At 44.6% G+C, this 14,031-nt stretch overlaps 2 non-coding genes across 2 annotated transcripts; both read left to right on the plus strand.

The window, feature by feature from the left end:
* The first annotated feature begins 1,497 nt into the window (after window positions 1–1,497).
* Window positions 1,498–1,569, plus strand: trnaq-cug (transfer RNA glutamine (anticodon CUG)). The gene has a single exon. It is a non-coding gene; the product is annotated as a tRNA-Gln (tRNA).
* Window positions 1,570–2,171: 602 nt separating this feature from the next.
* On the plus strand, window positions 2,172–2,243 carry trnad-auc (transfer RNA aspartic acid (anticodon AUC)). The gene has a single exon. It is a non-coding gene; the product is annotated as a tRNA-Asp (tRNA).
* The last annotated feature ends 11,788 nt before the right edge of the window (window positions 2,244–14,031 follow it).

The following is a 14,031-nucleotide window of genomic DNA, read 5'->3' on the forward strand; positions in this document are numbered from 1 at the left end:
TCTGCTCCAGCAGCGGCAGGGGCGGCTGGGATCACCGCCCCCGGAGCCGCAGCTGGGGCAAGCTGGGGGGGGGGGGGGGACTAGTTATTAGTCAAACTCTACATTTTTACCGTTCACTATGCATTTATATTATTATTCATATGGGCTCCACCTGTCAATAAGACACACGTGGAAGAAGAGGTGCAGTTTATTATGTTTCACCAACGAGGAGCTGTCATTACGCACGACTTTTACGCACTGCTGCGCGCTCATTAGTGTCCGTAATTAAACCTTGACACTCATATCAAATCAAACTTACATTACAGACAGGTGGATTGGGTTCTCTGTCTCTCTCTCCCACTCCGAACAGACAGACGGACGCAATCAGAAAGGAAACAGAGGCTGCGCATTGATCCTTTTTTCCTTTCTGGGATCAAACGGATCATGTGCAAAACAAGCACTTCATATTAATAACATATATCGCTCATTATGCTTCCAGCCTGTCTAGCCTCTACCTGGTGTTTTTACTAAACTTAACCAACTCCTTTCTTCATTGCCTGAACCTAACCAAAGCGAAATTTACTTTTTTCCCTCCCTCTCTCTGCTGTCAGCAGCAGCGGCGGCTGCAGCAGGCTCGCGCCCGTGAAGTGAGCTCAAGCCGGCCAGGTTCAGCCGTGCTCGAGCGGGGAGTCAGTGGGATAGATAGATAGATAGATAGTTAGATTTGACCGTCCTACTGGTTTTAGAAATTAATTCATATTTATGATTCATGCATGCTGGTATGCTTAAAGTCAGTGTTATTCTGATGGTCCTAATGTCTTTTTTTTTCTAATTAAGACATCCATTTTGGTGGTTTATTACATAATGCACAAAATTATTACATTTTTTTCATAAAAAAGTGTAACACCCGCAATATGTAATAAGTGATGTAAAATGTAACAACTTATTACAAAATGCGGCAAAGTTTATTACATATTGCGTTCAAGATTTTTATTACAAAATGCGGCAGATTATTACAAAATGCGGCGTTATTACATAATGACGTGAAGATTTATTACATTATTACATAATGCGTCATTATTACATAATGCGGCGTTACATGGCTACCTATCACTAACTATCAAGCTGTGACTATGACTTCTTTTGGTCACTGCCGCAGAACAGGCCAAACATCGGAAAGATAATTTGCTATCAAAAAGCAGGATGATCCGGTAAGAAAAACACAACACCAAAAACAAGCCCTTACCTTGGAAAGGATGTTGCTCTTCTTTCTTCTGGGAAGTCTTGCAGGCTCCGAGGTACGCCTCCCAGGCATTTAAACGTGGATGTGATACCAAAGCCAGAGACGGGATGGAAAAATCAGGCAGGCAGAGGCAGTGGAAGGAAGGGCAGGCGCACTTTTGTCCGTCCCGCGTGCAAATACAAATGTGACGGAACCACGCGTGTCAAGTGCTTTAACATAGCCTTTACATCTGGTTGGACCACGCGGTCGATCAGCAGACGACACCTTGGCCCAGCGGTTCCATGGTGTAATGGTTAGCACTCTGGACTCTGAATCCAGCGATCCGAGTTCAAATCTCGGTGGGACCTGACTGTTTGGAAGCCGCCCGTTACGAAGGCTGCCTCTTCTCTGCCGTTGCTATTCAGCCCCCTTTCGCCAGCACCTGGAAATTACCCGTTGACACCCCCCTGCTTTTCTTCATGTTAAATGTAAAGCCCCTGACACACCGCCACGACGCCGACGGCTTTGGCCGACGAGTCTGTCGCCGCTCGTCGGGAGAAAGGAAAAAGTGAAACACACTGCCCCTGTCTAGCCTGATGCATCAGCCGCTTATTTCATTACATTTCATATAGCGTCTGAACACGAGCCATAGGGATTCGTTTGCTTCCGGGAGGCGGTTGCTTACATTTGCTTCAACTAATCGCTGCTGCTTGGTGGTCACGTGTGCTATACACCGGTTAAGCTCATAGGTTAATCTTGAGCGCTTGAGTTCAACGTCATCGCCTTCACTTACCCGTCTGTTCGCTGATTGGTCCGTCCGCTCTGGCGGACGGAGCAAACCGAAACGCATTGCTAGTGTCCTGACTACATGGTTGAGGCAAATGAAATTTGCCGGAACCAGTAGGCGGCGCTAGCCTGGCTACAGTATGTCCAGTCTGAGCCGCCCATAGCTTGGGTTGTGCCTTGTCAGTCCTCGTTAGTATAGTGGTCATTATCTCCGCCTATCACGCGGAAGACCGGGGTTCGATTTCCCGACGGGGAGAGTCTTTTTGTTTTGTGCTACTGAAAATCTATCAGGCTCACTGGGTGCTGGTGGATTTCCCCACGTCCTGAACAGGCTTTGCGTCAAAGATGGCGCCCATGGTGGCAAGCCGTCCACCTCGCTCCTCCTGCTGTCTTACTTTATTGTTTGCTGTTACCCTGCTCCTGCTGTTTTATGCCTGCCAAGATGCGTCTGCTCTACTGGCATACGATCGCCAGGCTCTCTTCAAAATCAGAGCCTCGTTCGATGCCCTACTGCCGTCAGATCGCCTAACATCAGACCAGCAAACAATTTCTCCTGTGCTTGCGGATATCCCCGATTACCTGCACCGACTCCCCTGCGCTCCTCCCCGAAGGGAGCACTGCCAGAGGCCACGCCCCGCCTCCGGGCAGCACCTCCAGCGGCTCCCCTGCAAGTGCCAACAAGTAGGTAACAACACAGTTACCTTACTGTAAATTTAAACATACAACATTACAAATAAGGATCGCACATTTGCTCCTTTTGAAATGTAGGGACTGTTCGTTATTTATCATCAGTGCCACCGGAGGGATTCATGGGACTTTTTTTTTTTTTTACATGACCCCCCTGTAGGAGTCAGTAAATTTTAACATGACCCTGCATTAAGCCTTATCAAAAGATACATGACCCCCCCCCCAGCCATCGACACGTGACATCGCATCACGTAGCGCGTGACACTACATTATTTTATATAATTTTATCATCAATAACAGAATCGCGATTTTGGACCAGCTCACATTACACAACAAGCCATTAACAATGAATCCACACTCAAACCGAAGCAACAATAATGTGAACTGCACTCAACAACGTATTATTACAAGGTTTACGACAACCTGGGCCGTGTGTGTAAGAAAGAGAGGGAGAGAGAGAGTGAGAGAGTGAGAGAAAGTAGGTAAAACCTGCTAACTGTTAGCTACCGCAGCTCAGGCATTGGTCTCCCGTCAGGTAAAAGCTGCCGTTTATTCCTCAAATGAGGCCCCTTGGTGAGCCTCTCTGGTACAGTTATCCATCACTGCAGTTGAATTAGCCGCTAAACTGCTGGACGCTAAAACCGAGGGGCCGCCTGTTTGTTTACAATTCACGAAAGCAACGTGAACATACGTGCCGCTCATAGCCTCTGTACAGTACTGAAGTTAAACTCACTCACCAATAAAAGACGTGTTAACCCATGTGCAAAATCCTCATTTAAAATCCACTAGTTTAGTGGTTAGCATCGTCGCCTGCGGTGCGGGAGACCCGGGTTCAAAACCCACTCAAGGCAGATCAGAGCAATATAAACTAACGTTGTGATTTGGGGGCCGTTGCTCTCATTGTCATCAGTGCTTGCAGCTTTGAAATGTCCCGTTTTTGTTTTGTTTTGTTTTTTTGCGAGCATTGCAGTGTCCTCCAGACAAAAAGTTGAATGACCCCCCCCCGCTGACCTATTTTTTTTAGTGGACCCACCCCTCAACAAAGAGTATTATGACATGACCCCCCCCCCCCCATTTCCCTCCGGTGGCCCGTTCCATAAATAACGAACGGTCCCTTACCAAAGAATATAAAATACAGTGGGTACTAATTTCATTTGGACGATTTCACACGAGATTCACGCGTGAGTCACGGGAGGGTCACGCAGATTTTTTGTAGAGGAGTAATTGTGTTTTCACCAGAAGCTGCAATGTGCCCAAACAACCGCCAGGTGGCATCTGTGAGCAGCAGGACGCCTCCATAAGACAGCAGCACGGAGCAGTGAACACGAATGGGCAATGCAATATAATAATAATACAGTATAGTTTTTCAATGAGAAAAATGTGACGAGTGAACTACTGTACAGTAGTGCCACAGATTTCTCATTCCCCACCTTGTTTGATTGAGAGTGTAGCTGGATGACTTCTCGTGAATGAACGGGCAAGAGCCTGTGTCACTTTCGGGCTGGGCGATAAAACTTAGGATATCCTGAAATAACTTTTCCTCGATAGAAATAGGCTACAAGACGCGGCCGATACAAAGTTGATAGGTTTCATTCATCCATGTTTTGATAGTGTGTGTGTGTGTGTGTGTGCCGAGCGGACCCGTCTAGAGAGACACGCGTCTGTATGGGACAGGCTTTTATTTAATTTAGAACAAACCTCATGCTTTGTTAATTTAGAACAAACCTCATGCTCAGCAAAAAATGCTGAGCAAACCTCATGCTCAGCAAAAAATGGAAAATATATAGTCTAATATAATAAAATGGTTCTGTTGTTTGGCCACTGTTTAAAAATAATCAGAATGTGAGGAAATAATCTGATCGATCCAGAGCAGGGTTACACCCCGCCTTTCCGAAGCCCCGCCTTTCCGACAATAGACTTCCATTCATCGTAATAGCTGGCTTTTCTATTTTTTCTAAAGACCCCGCTATTCCGAAAAGGCTATTGGGGGAAACGGATCATGTGCATAATTACTGTAACTGCACTGTCTTTTTACTAAACTTAACCAACTCCTTTCTTGGGGGGGAGTGTATTTCTATTACTGTGTGGAGATCTCCAACAACGGAGTCGGGGAGAAAGCAAGTGGGACAGATCTGCCCTGTCCCTGAGCAGCGCACGTTTCACAGACAAGCCACAACACAGAGTGTAAACAACGTCACGCGGTTCAGCACCTTGGGCATTGGACAGCTGTGGGGGGGGTGTCGGAACAGCGGTGTTTCGAAGTGGGGGTATTTCGGAACAGCGGGGTGTCGAAATGGAGGTGTGTCGGAATGGAGAGCTGTCCCCCCAGATCAGCATTCATTTACAAGTTTAATCAGCACCAATTAAACTTTTTCTAAATAAACGTAAACATTCAATAACTGGGTCAGGTCGGACTACGGGCTTCTTTTTTCCTCTTCTTCCTCAGGAGAAATGAGGTGTGCGCTGCGCTGCGGTCACCTCGCTTCTCTCTGACGCGTCGGTGCTCTGTTTGTGATTTGTCTGCTGCCTTGAATCTGCCCTTTATACGTGCGCGTTCACAGATTCACAGCAGGACAAGCCAGGGTTGAGTTACCGAGTTGATAACCAGCGTCGTGGTACCGCTGATCCGGAGTGACAGTGTTGTGAAAATCGCTATGAACTGGTGCTCTGGTTTTTAGGTGCTCTGCAATCTCAAAGAAAATGAGTATATCAGAAAATTAATATATTGTTGTAACTTTAGAAAATATAATCCAGGGGAAAAAAGGCTTACAAACATGGACCAAAACGGCTCAGATACGCACTACAAATCTTATGAACGTGATGTAAAGTAATAACTTTATTTATATATATTTTTTAAATGCAACCTCTAAAACTAGAATGAAAAATATTTTAACAGGTTCCACCTTCTCGGCTCTATTGAGAGTAATGAGTTTAATAGACATATTAGCAATGACCAATAGGTGTGCTTGTAATAATTGCTGTGACGACAGCTGGACACAATGTAACACATTAGCGACACATTAACATCCTCTTTATCTCTGACCAATGGGTGTGTTTGTGGATACTTCACTGAAGTACATTGTCAGACAGAAGTCCTGCCCCCCACAGTACTTCAGCTGTTTGCTTTGAACAGAAAAACCGGTTCCTACAGTAGCTCTCCTCACACTTTTCAGTTCATAGTCTAAGACTAAGTGAAGAAATTTCGTTGTTTCATGTAATAAATTTCACATGTAAGGGGAGCTGAACATACAGCCTCCATTCATAACTCCAAGACACATGTGCCAGACGCACAGAGGCATGCGTAAAACACAGATTGAGACCACTTCATGATGTTTAGTTTTTTTTTAGTTAATTTTCGTTTCTTTTGGATTTTTGTGCGTATTACTGAGCCGTTTTGGTCCATGTTTGTAAGCCCTTTCCCCCCTGCATTATTTTTCTAAAGTTGCAACAATATAGTAATATAATATAGGCCTGGCCTATATTGTTTTCGTTTCATTTCGTTAAGTAAAAATGAATCAATCCGTTTTCTTTGAAACTATGAGATTGTAGAGCAATGGGGTGCTCACCATTAACAAATAAGTACATTACAATATCACGGAAAAGTCCATTTCCAGTAGTTCAACCCCAACCAAGTATTGAGTGCATATAGATGGACATAGTTTTCAGAAGGCCAACATTTCTATATTAAAAATGCTTAAAAAAAAAAAAAAAATTCCTTTGCAATATTTCCATTTTGGAGATACTGATTTTTAGGTCTTCACTGAATGTTAGTCATAATTATTACTATTAAAATAAGCTGAATAAATAAACACATGGGATGTTTCATTCAGTGTGTAATGGACATATAGGCCTATATAATGTGTTAGTTTCACTTTTTGAATTGAACACATTCTACATCGCGGAGGCGACGTCTTTCCACTTGCCTGACACAGCAACGTAGGGAACTGTGCATGTCCGCGGGGCACGGCTCCACGGACATGCCGGGGGGGGGCGGCGTTGCCGTCGCACCGACTGCACGCGGATGCGCGCTGCTTTAATGAGCGCGCATGTCGCGCGTCTGCATTGGAGGTAGACTGTTATCAGTGTAGTCAGAGACAACCATGAATGAGTTCGCCTCAGTTTCACGTGATTGTCACCGTCAGCCTGTTAGAAAAACATTTTACTGACCCCAGCTGAGACGCTGAGACCCCCCCCCCCTCCCAAAAACAAAAACTCTTCGAATCTGAACGATTCACACAAGTCACCTAATTGGTCATGAAAAAAGCGAGTTTCGCTTTTCGGCGCGCTGTTTGCATCCCTGCTGTTAACAAAATCAGCATCTAATCTGTCCCTTCAAATTGTGTGTTCAAAGCAGCTGCTGACAGATGTGTATTAATGCTTCGCTTGTGAGTCCAGCCACATCGGGTCCTGGCTGCTGGCACGGACGAAGCAGCTTAGAAACTGAAACGAGTGATCGTGGGCTATGAGTGGATTGTTACATTCACCAGAACTTGCAGAAAATAGATATGAGACAATTTGCTCAAACTTGGAGCCAGACCCGGCCAGGCTACAGGAGAGATCAAAAATATGGAGGGGTCCAGGACCCCCATGAGAACCACTGATCCTGTTGAACGTAGGCTACTGTAACCACTGTGATACAATAAAAACAACAACATTGATCTGATTGACCGGCGTAGCGGTCCCTCTCTCCATTCACTCTCTAGCTTTCTTGACCACAGCTACAAATGAAGTAGCCTATGACCTATGAACAGCGCCACTCTCCATTGCAGCTACGTTGTGGTCAAACGTGGAATTATCCCAAAATCTTTTGAGCTGCATCTCAGTACGATGCTTCCACCTAGTGGCTACAATGTGACCTACAATTTCACGCAACGCGTGAATCACGCTTTCCGTGAGGGAAACGTCCAAATGAAACTAGTACCCACTGTATCAAGCCAAACAGGTTAACAATATAAAAAAAAATTAATAAATACATAAATGTAAATAATACAATTAGCCTATAAGTCAAGACTTGGCATAAAAAACAAATGATGCTATTATTAAAATTCTGATTAAAAATTGGGTCAGGTCGGACCACAGGGCCCGGCTCTTTATTTATTTATTTTGCCGTGGTCCAGCCGAGAATTAATGCTCGCCGAGTGCAGCTGCATCAGGTCCAGGCTTCACCACCTGTGGAGTGGACCGGGTCGGGTCTTTGCGAACCGTAGCATCTTAGAAACTGCTCAAACGGGCTTTCACAGGAACTTGCTTTTGCTCAAACCTGCTGCCAGACACGGTCCAGCACAGGAGACCGGAGTCTGTTGACACGGCTTCTTCTTTCTTTTTTTTTTGAGAAGTTACGGTAGGTTTATGGCGGTCTGGGAGACGCTGTGGTGCTTATAGCGGAGGGGGCGGGGGGGAGTACAGGTGCCGGCGCCGCTGCAGTAGACACACTGCACCTTCATTTTATATGTTGTTTTTAATTATACATGTTTTACTTATTTATTGTTGAAATTAATGCACTGATCTTGATCTCGAACGGTGGATGTGTGAAACATAATTTCGTTTTTATGTGACGCATAACAATGACAAATAAAACCTATCTATCCACCTTGTTCTCTTCCTTTTTGAGTATGTAATGATCCCAAACTTTAGATGATCTCTGCCGTTTACGGACATCCCAACTCTCCGCCATCGCGCCGAGTGTGTTTCCTTAACAACGGTCCGTGTGGAACAATATCCCTGTGCGAGATCGCTGCGCATCATAGGAATATAACGATGCTTCGAGGCAGAGTTTTTGCCCCGAGCCATTTTTGTAATCGAGTTAATCAAATAACTCGATTAATCGTTTCAGCCCGGTTACACCCCGCCTTTCCGAAGCCCCACCTTTCCGAAAATAGACTTCCATTCATTGTAATAGCAGGGTTTTCTATTTTTTCTAAAGACCCCCCCCACACACACACTCCGAACGGACAGACGGACGTAATCAGAAAGGAAACGGAGGCTGTGCAGTGCGCATTGATCCTTTTTTCCTTTTTGGGGTCAAACGGATCATGTGCATAATTAACTGCAAAACAAGCAAATACTTCATATTAATGACATATCATTCATTATGCTTCTAGCCTGTCTAGCCTCTACCTGGTCTTTTTACTAAACTTAACCAACTCCTTTCTTCATTGCCTAAGCCCAACCAAAGCATCTCCCTCAGTCAGCTGTCAGCACGAGCGGCGGCTGTAGCAGCCTCGCGCCCGTGTGAGCTCAAGCCAGGTTCAGCCGCGCTCGAGTGGATCAGGGGGGGAGAAAAAAAGTGTATTTCTTTTACTGTGTGGGAGATCTCCAACAACGGAGTCGGGGAGAAAGCAGACACAGAAACAGACAAGCCGCAACACAGAGTGTAAACAACGTCACGCGGTTCAGCACCTTGGACAGCTGGGGGGGGGTGGGGTGTCGGAACAGCGGTGTTTCGAAGTGGGGGTATTTCGGAACAGCGGGGCGTCGGAGTGGAGGTGTGTCTGAATGGAGAGCCGTCCCCGTTTCAGCCCTAGTACATAGCCTACATAAACAGATACTACTGCATGTCTATCCTAATTCATGTAAGATGCTAGTTTGTAAAGTTTAATTGCTATGGCAAAAGGAATATTTTATTACTGTTATTAGCTGTTACATTAATATATCATGCCCCCTAATCAACCAATCTATCTATCTATCTATCTATCTATCTATCTATCTATCTATCTATCTATCTATCTATCTATCTATCTATCTATCTATCTATCTATCTATCTATCTATCTATCTGCCTGCCTTTCTTTCTGTCTGTGTATTACTGTATAAAGATATCTATAACTGTTACTATAAAAAAAAAACTGTCTGTCCTTTTAGTTAGCAATGTGTAATATGCATGGTGTTTTGGGTTACACCCCGCCTTTCCGACAATAGACTTCCATTCATCGTAATAGCGGGGTTTTCTATTTTTTCTAAAGACCCCGCTATTCCGAAAAGGCTATTGGGGGAAACCCCCAGTGCGCAGTGCGCATTGATCCTTTTTTCCTTTTTGGGGTCAAAACGGATCATGTGCATAATTAACTGCAAAACAAGCAAATACTTCATATTAATGACATATAACGTTCATTATGCTTCTAGCCTGTCTAGCCTCTACCTGGTGTTTTTACTAAACTTAACCAACTCCTTTCTTCATTGCCTGAACCTAACCAAAGCATCTCCCTCAGTCAGCTGTCAGCACGAGCGGCGGCTGCAGCAGCCTCGCGCTCGAGCGGTGCAGGGGGGGGGGGGTGCATTTCTATTACTGTGTGGGAGATCTCCAACAACGGAGTCGGGGAGAAAGCAAGTGGGACAGATCTGCCCAGTCTCTGAGAGCACGTTTCACAGACAAGCCGCAAAGCAGAATGTAAACGTCACGTGGTTCAGCACCTTGGACATTGGACAGCTGCGGAGGGGAGGGTGTCGGAACAGCGGTGTTTCAAAGTGGGGGTGTTTCGGAACAGCGGGGTGTCGAAGTGGAGGTGTGTCGGAATGGAGAGCTGTCCCCGGTGTTTTGCTGTGTACAGGAAATAATGAAGAAGACCATCAACAACTGTGGAACTTTTCCAGGCCCAGGCCATGACTGGAGTGGTGTGCTGGAACTTCCAGAGGCTGGTGGGACGGTTACATGCTGCTATTCCGACATGCCGCTATTTCAACATTGACTTCTAATTGTCGGAATAGCGGCATTACGTAATATTATTTTTCAAGCATCCCACTATTCCGACATTTCTTTTTTCATTGTCGGAGTAGCGACACTTTACTACTTTACTATTAACATTCCGCTTTTCCGACATTGATTGATTACGTCAGACGTGTCCTTCTGAGTTTGTTTGTTTTTTTTTGCATCTGAGATACTGTTTCTCATAGCCTACACAAATACATAGGCCTATTAGAGAGAAGAAAAAAACAAACTCTAGTGTGACGTCCGACAAGGATCAAACCCGCCAAGTTTAAAATCACACCGGCAGCAGCACACACTGATCTGCAGCCTATACTGAGACTGTTATTATTCTGTCACCTGAGTTACTGTAACGAGGTGCACATGTGTTTGGAGCTGACGAGAGGAGAGAATAAAGAGGAGACAACGCGGCCCTGAGGAGGAAGTGTGAAGGACTCAGCTGTAATGGAAAATGACCTAAACCGAGTCCAGTAGAGCTGTAACTGTGTAGTGGAAAGGCGTGCAAATAAATGGTAACTATCCTGGAAATCCTGCTTTACATTGTTTTAACATCTAGGTAAAAGAAAAAAGAGAGAGAGATTTGGGAGGTTTTTGTTTTTATTGTAGCTTATTAAAATGCAAAATTGCCCAATGTCGCCGTGTATCTCACTTTCTTTCCCCCGTCCTCCGCCCGTTGTCACTTTGTTGTCACTTTGTAGCCGCTCCACAGAGCGCACATGGCTAATTAATATGCACGTGCTGACCATATATGGTTGTGTCTAGGCATTTTGGGGGTGGAATATGAGGTGTGTTCACATGCGCACCATTCTTGGGTCCAGTGTGATTTATCAAAGAGAAATTGCGGAGAGTTGTGCGTACGCACAGTTTGATAGATCTGAAAAAGGTGTAAGTATTTTGGGTGTGCGCCATTTTCGTCTTTTCGCTGTAGGCCTACCTGCCTTCACCTTCTGATGACAGACAAGCAGCAAGAGAAGAAGAAGTGGATTGAACCTGGTTCACCTGCTTTCAATGCCCTCAAATCATTGTAACAGAAAAAAGTCTCCTCCTGGATGAGGCAAATGTCACTTTTCAAACATACTGGTATGTCTCTTTTACAGATTTATAACATTTATGTTTCATAATTAGTCACTGTTTCTTCTAAATGTGGGGTGGGACTGCAATCTGCCGCCGTAGGTTTGGAATGCATCCTGTTTTGCAGAGTTTTTATCCATTACCTGTCTTGCCAAAAGCTTGCGCTGTGGCAAAGAAATGGCTTCACTTCAAAATTATACCTTTACAGTTCATAAGGGAATAAAAACTATACTACTCAAATAAATACCCATTATATGTTGTCTGTGTTTGTCTATCATTCACCAACACAGGATCTCTGGAGGCGTATCACTCTATGGTGCTGAAATACGCTCCGAAAAGATTGCACTTCAGTTATGACTCCATGCGGGCATGCACACAGCTGGCAATCATGGACCACAATGAAAATGTAGGCAGACCACAAGCTTCCACTAAAGAAAGTAACTTGAGATTGCCTGAAAATATAGCAATAGATTTGCTCAATTTTGTTATTTTGTTCTTGACAAGCAAGAATAAACAAAGAAACTACTTAAAGCAGAAGTAAGTGATATATTTGTGTTAATATAAGTCTTAAATAGTTATATCTTCCGACAGCAATCACTTATATAGAGTGTTTGGACTGAAACACGGGTCTCTCAGTCCCTCTGCTCTGCTCTGAGCCGAAGAGAAAACATTTATCGTATCCTACAGTTTTTATCCAATGAGGAGAGAGAACAGCATGCAGGGCTGTGTGTGCAGCCAAGGAACGCTGTGAATGTGGCGACGTAGCGACGAGGACTGTTATGGTGCGTTCAAGGAAACTCGTATTTTTCCGACCGTGAAGTCGTACCAGTTCGATCTGGTACGAGTTCACCGGTCGGAAGTTACGAGTGGCCGTTATAGTGACTTTCACCGGTAAAACAGGTCGGAAAAACACGACTGGGTTGCCTGAAACGCTACAAAGTCGTAAGTTGTGACTTGAAGCTGTAATTTACGATTTCAAAAGCCTGCCTGGAACGCAGCATTAGCGAAAACGACCGGACCACTTACTTCTGCTTTAAGGTTGTTGCAGAAAGCAGCATGGATGCCAGAGACACCCTGCAAAATTATATTATTATTAGGGCCACGGGCCATCGCACCGGGCACTACTGTTATTGTGTGGATTTTTTCTTCCATAATATTATTTTTCATCTTCTGGACGATTTTCGATTAGCTACAAATTATGTATCAAAACGTGCAGTTCGATCGGGATCGGTGTGCTATTACTTTTCTCAACAGTTTACGAATTTTTCGCGACGTAAGAAAATTTTTGCATTGAAGTCAATGGGACGGGCAAAAAAAAAAGAGCGAAAAAGACCAATCATTGGAGTTTAACAAACGTCTACTGCTCAGGCATACTTTCACCTAGAGACTTCATTTAAACTTTAAACAGTAGACACAAGTCTTGTGTATTGTCATATTACTCCACGTTTTGATAGGTCATATAGTTTTTGATCAATCCATGATCAATGACCATGATAATTTTTGGAGAAATTATGAGATTATAATGTTTGTGTATTGCACGGAATGTTTGTGTCAGAGCGCGTGACATCGGTTAGAGTGGGAGAGAGTGAAAAAACATTCTGGATTTTTTCTGGATAAACTGTCAGCCCGGCCACAATTTACACTCTACACACATGGTTTTTTCAGAATTTGTAAGACAAACTTGTTATCTCTCATATCATGTGCTCAAAATATCAGAGAGACTTACAGAATTTACAGAATCAGCCACTGAGTGCGGCCATGTCTGTCTCTGCTCCTCATTGACTCCAATACAAATATTTTCTGAGAGAAGCAGAACGGACCAATGTTTTAAAACTGCCAGGTCTCCAAAATATTTACTGTAGAAACACCAAATCGTACCACATTTTTCAGGAAGTCCTTAGAGCAACGTTGATCTGTGTTTTGTTCTGATAAGAGCTTCCGTTTTGTCACGCTAAGCCTTTTGCGAGACCAGTGCAGAGGCAGAAAATCGCTCTTTTTCTCCATGTTTCTGTCTGCCTCAGCCTGGGGGGCCCCTATCGCCGTAGCCGTGGTAATGTCTGATTCTCAGGCCAGAGCTCGTTAACTTCATAAACAATCCACCTGGCGCTCGTTTAAATGTTTATAAACACAGACACACAGCTAAATCAGACTGACACAGGATGCAGCTTGTGTCAAGTCAGTCACACACAGACACAGACACAGACTCTAGAGCCAGCTTCATGTGATTACAGTTACAGACACACACACACACACACACACACACACACACACACCAAAACACACAGGTAACATACAAATGCCCCCGGAAGCATGCACTCCTCTCCCACACTCCAACACACACAGGTAACTTCATGTGATTACACACACACACACACACACACACACAGTTAACCTAATGTGGTTACAGCTCCTCCATATGGTTACAGCTCCTCCATATCAGTGCTTATAGAAAGGTGATCATGTCCCAGATAGCACACATAAGTCGTGCCGACGTGTTCCGTCGCCAAGACGTCGCATGGAGAGCGTTTGCTCATTGGCAAGATATCGCCGAGACGTCGGCCTTTGATCGAGCTCGACCACCGGCC

Source organism: Trachurus japonicus, chromosome 11 (assembly GCF_045865225.1).
Source record: "Trachurus japonicus isolate A0001 chromosome 11, Traja_1.0".
Lineage (NCBI taxonomy): Eukaryota > Metazoa > Chordata > Actinopteri > Carangiformes > Carangidae > Trachurus > Trachurus japonicus.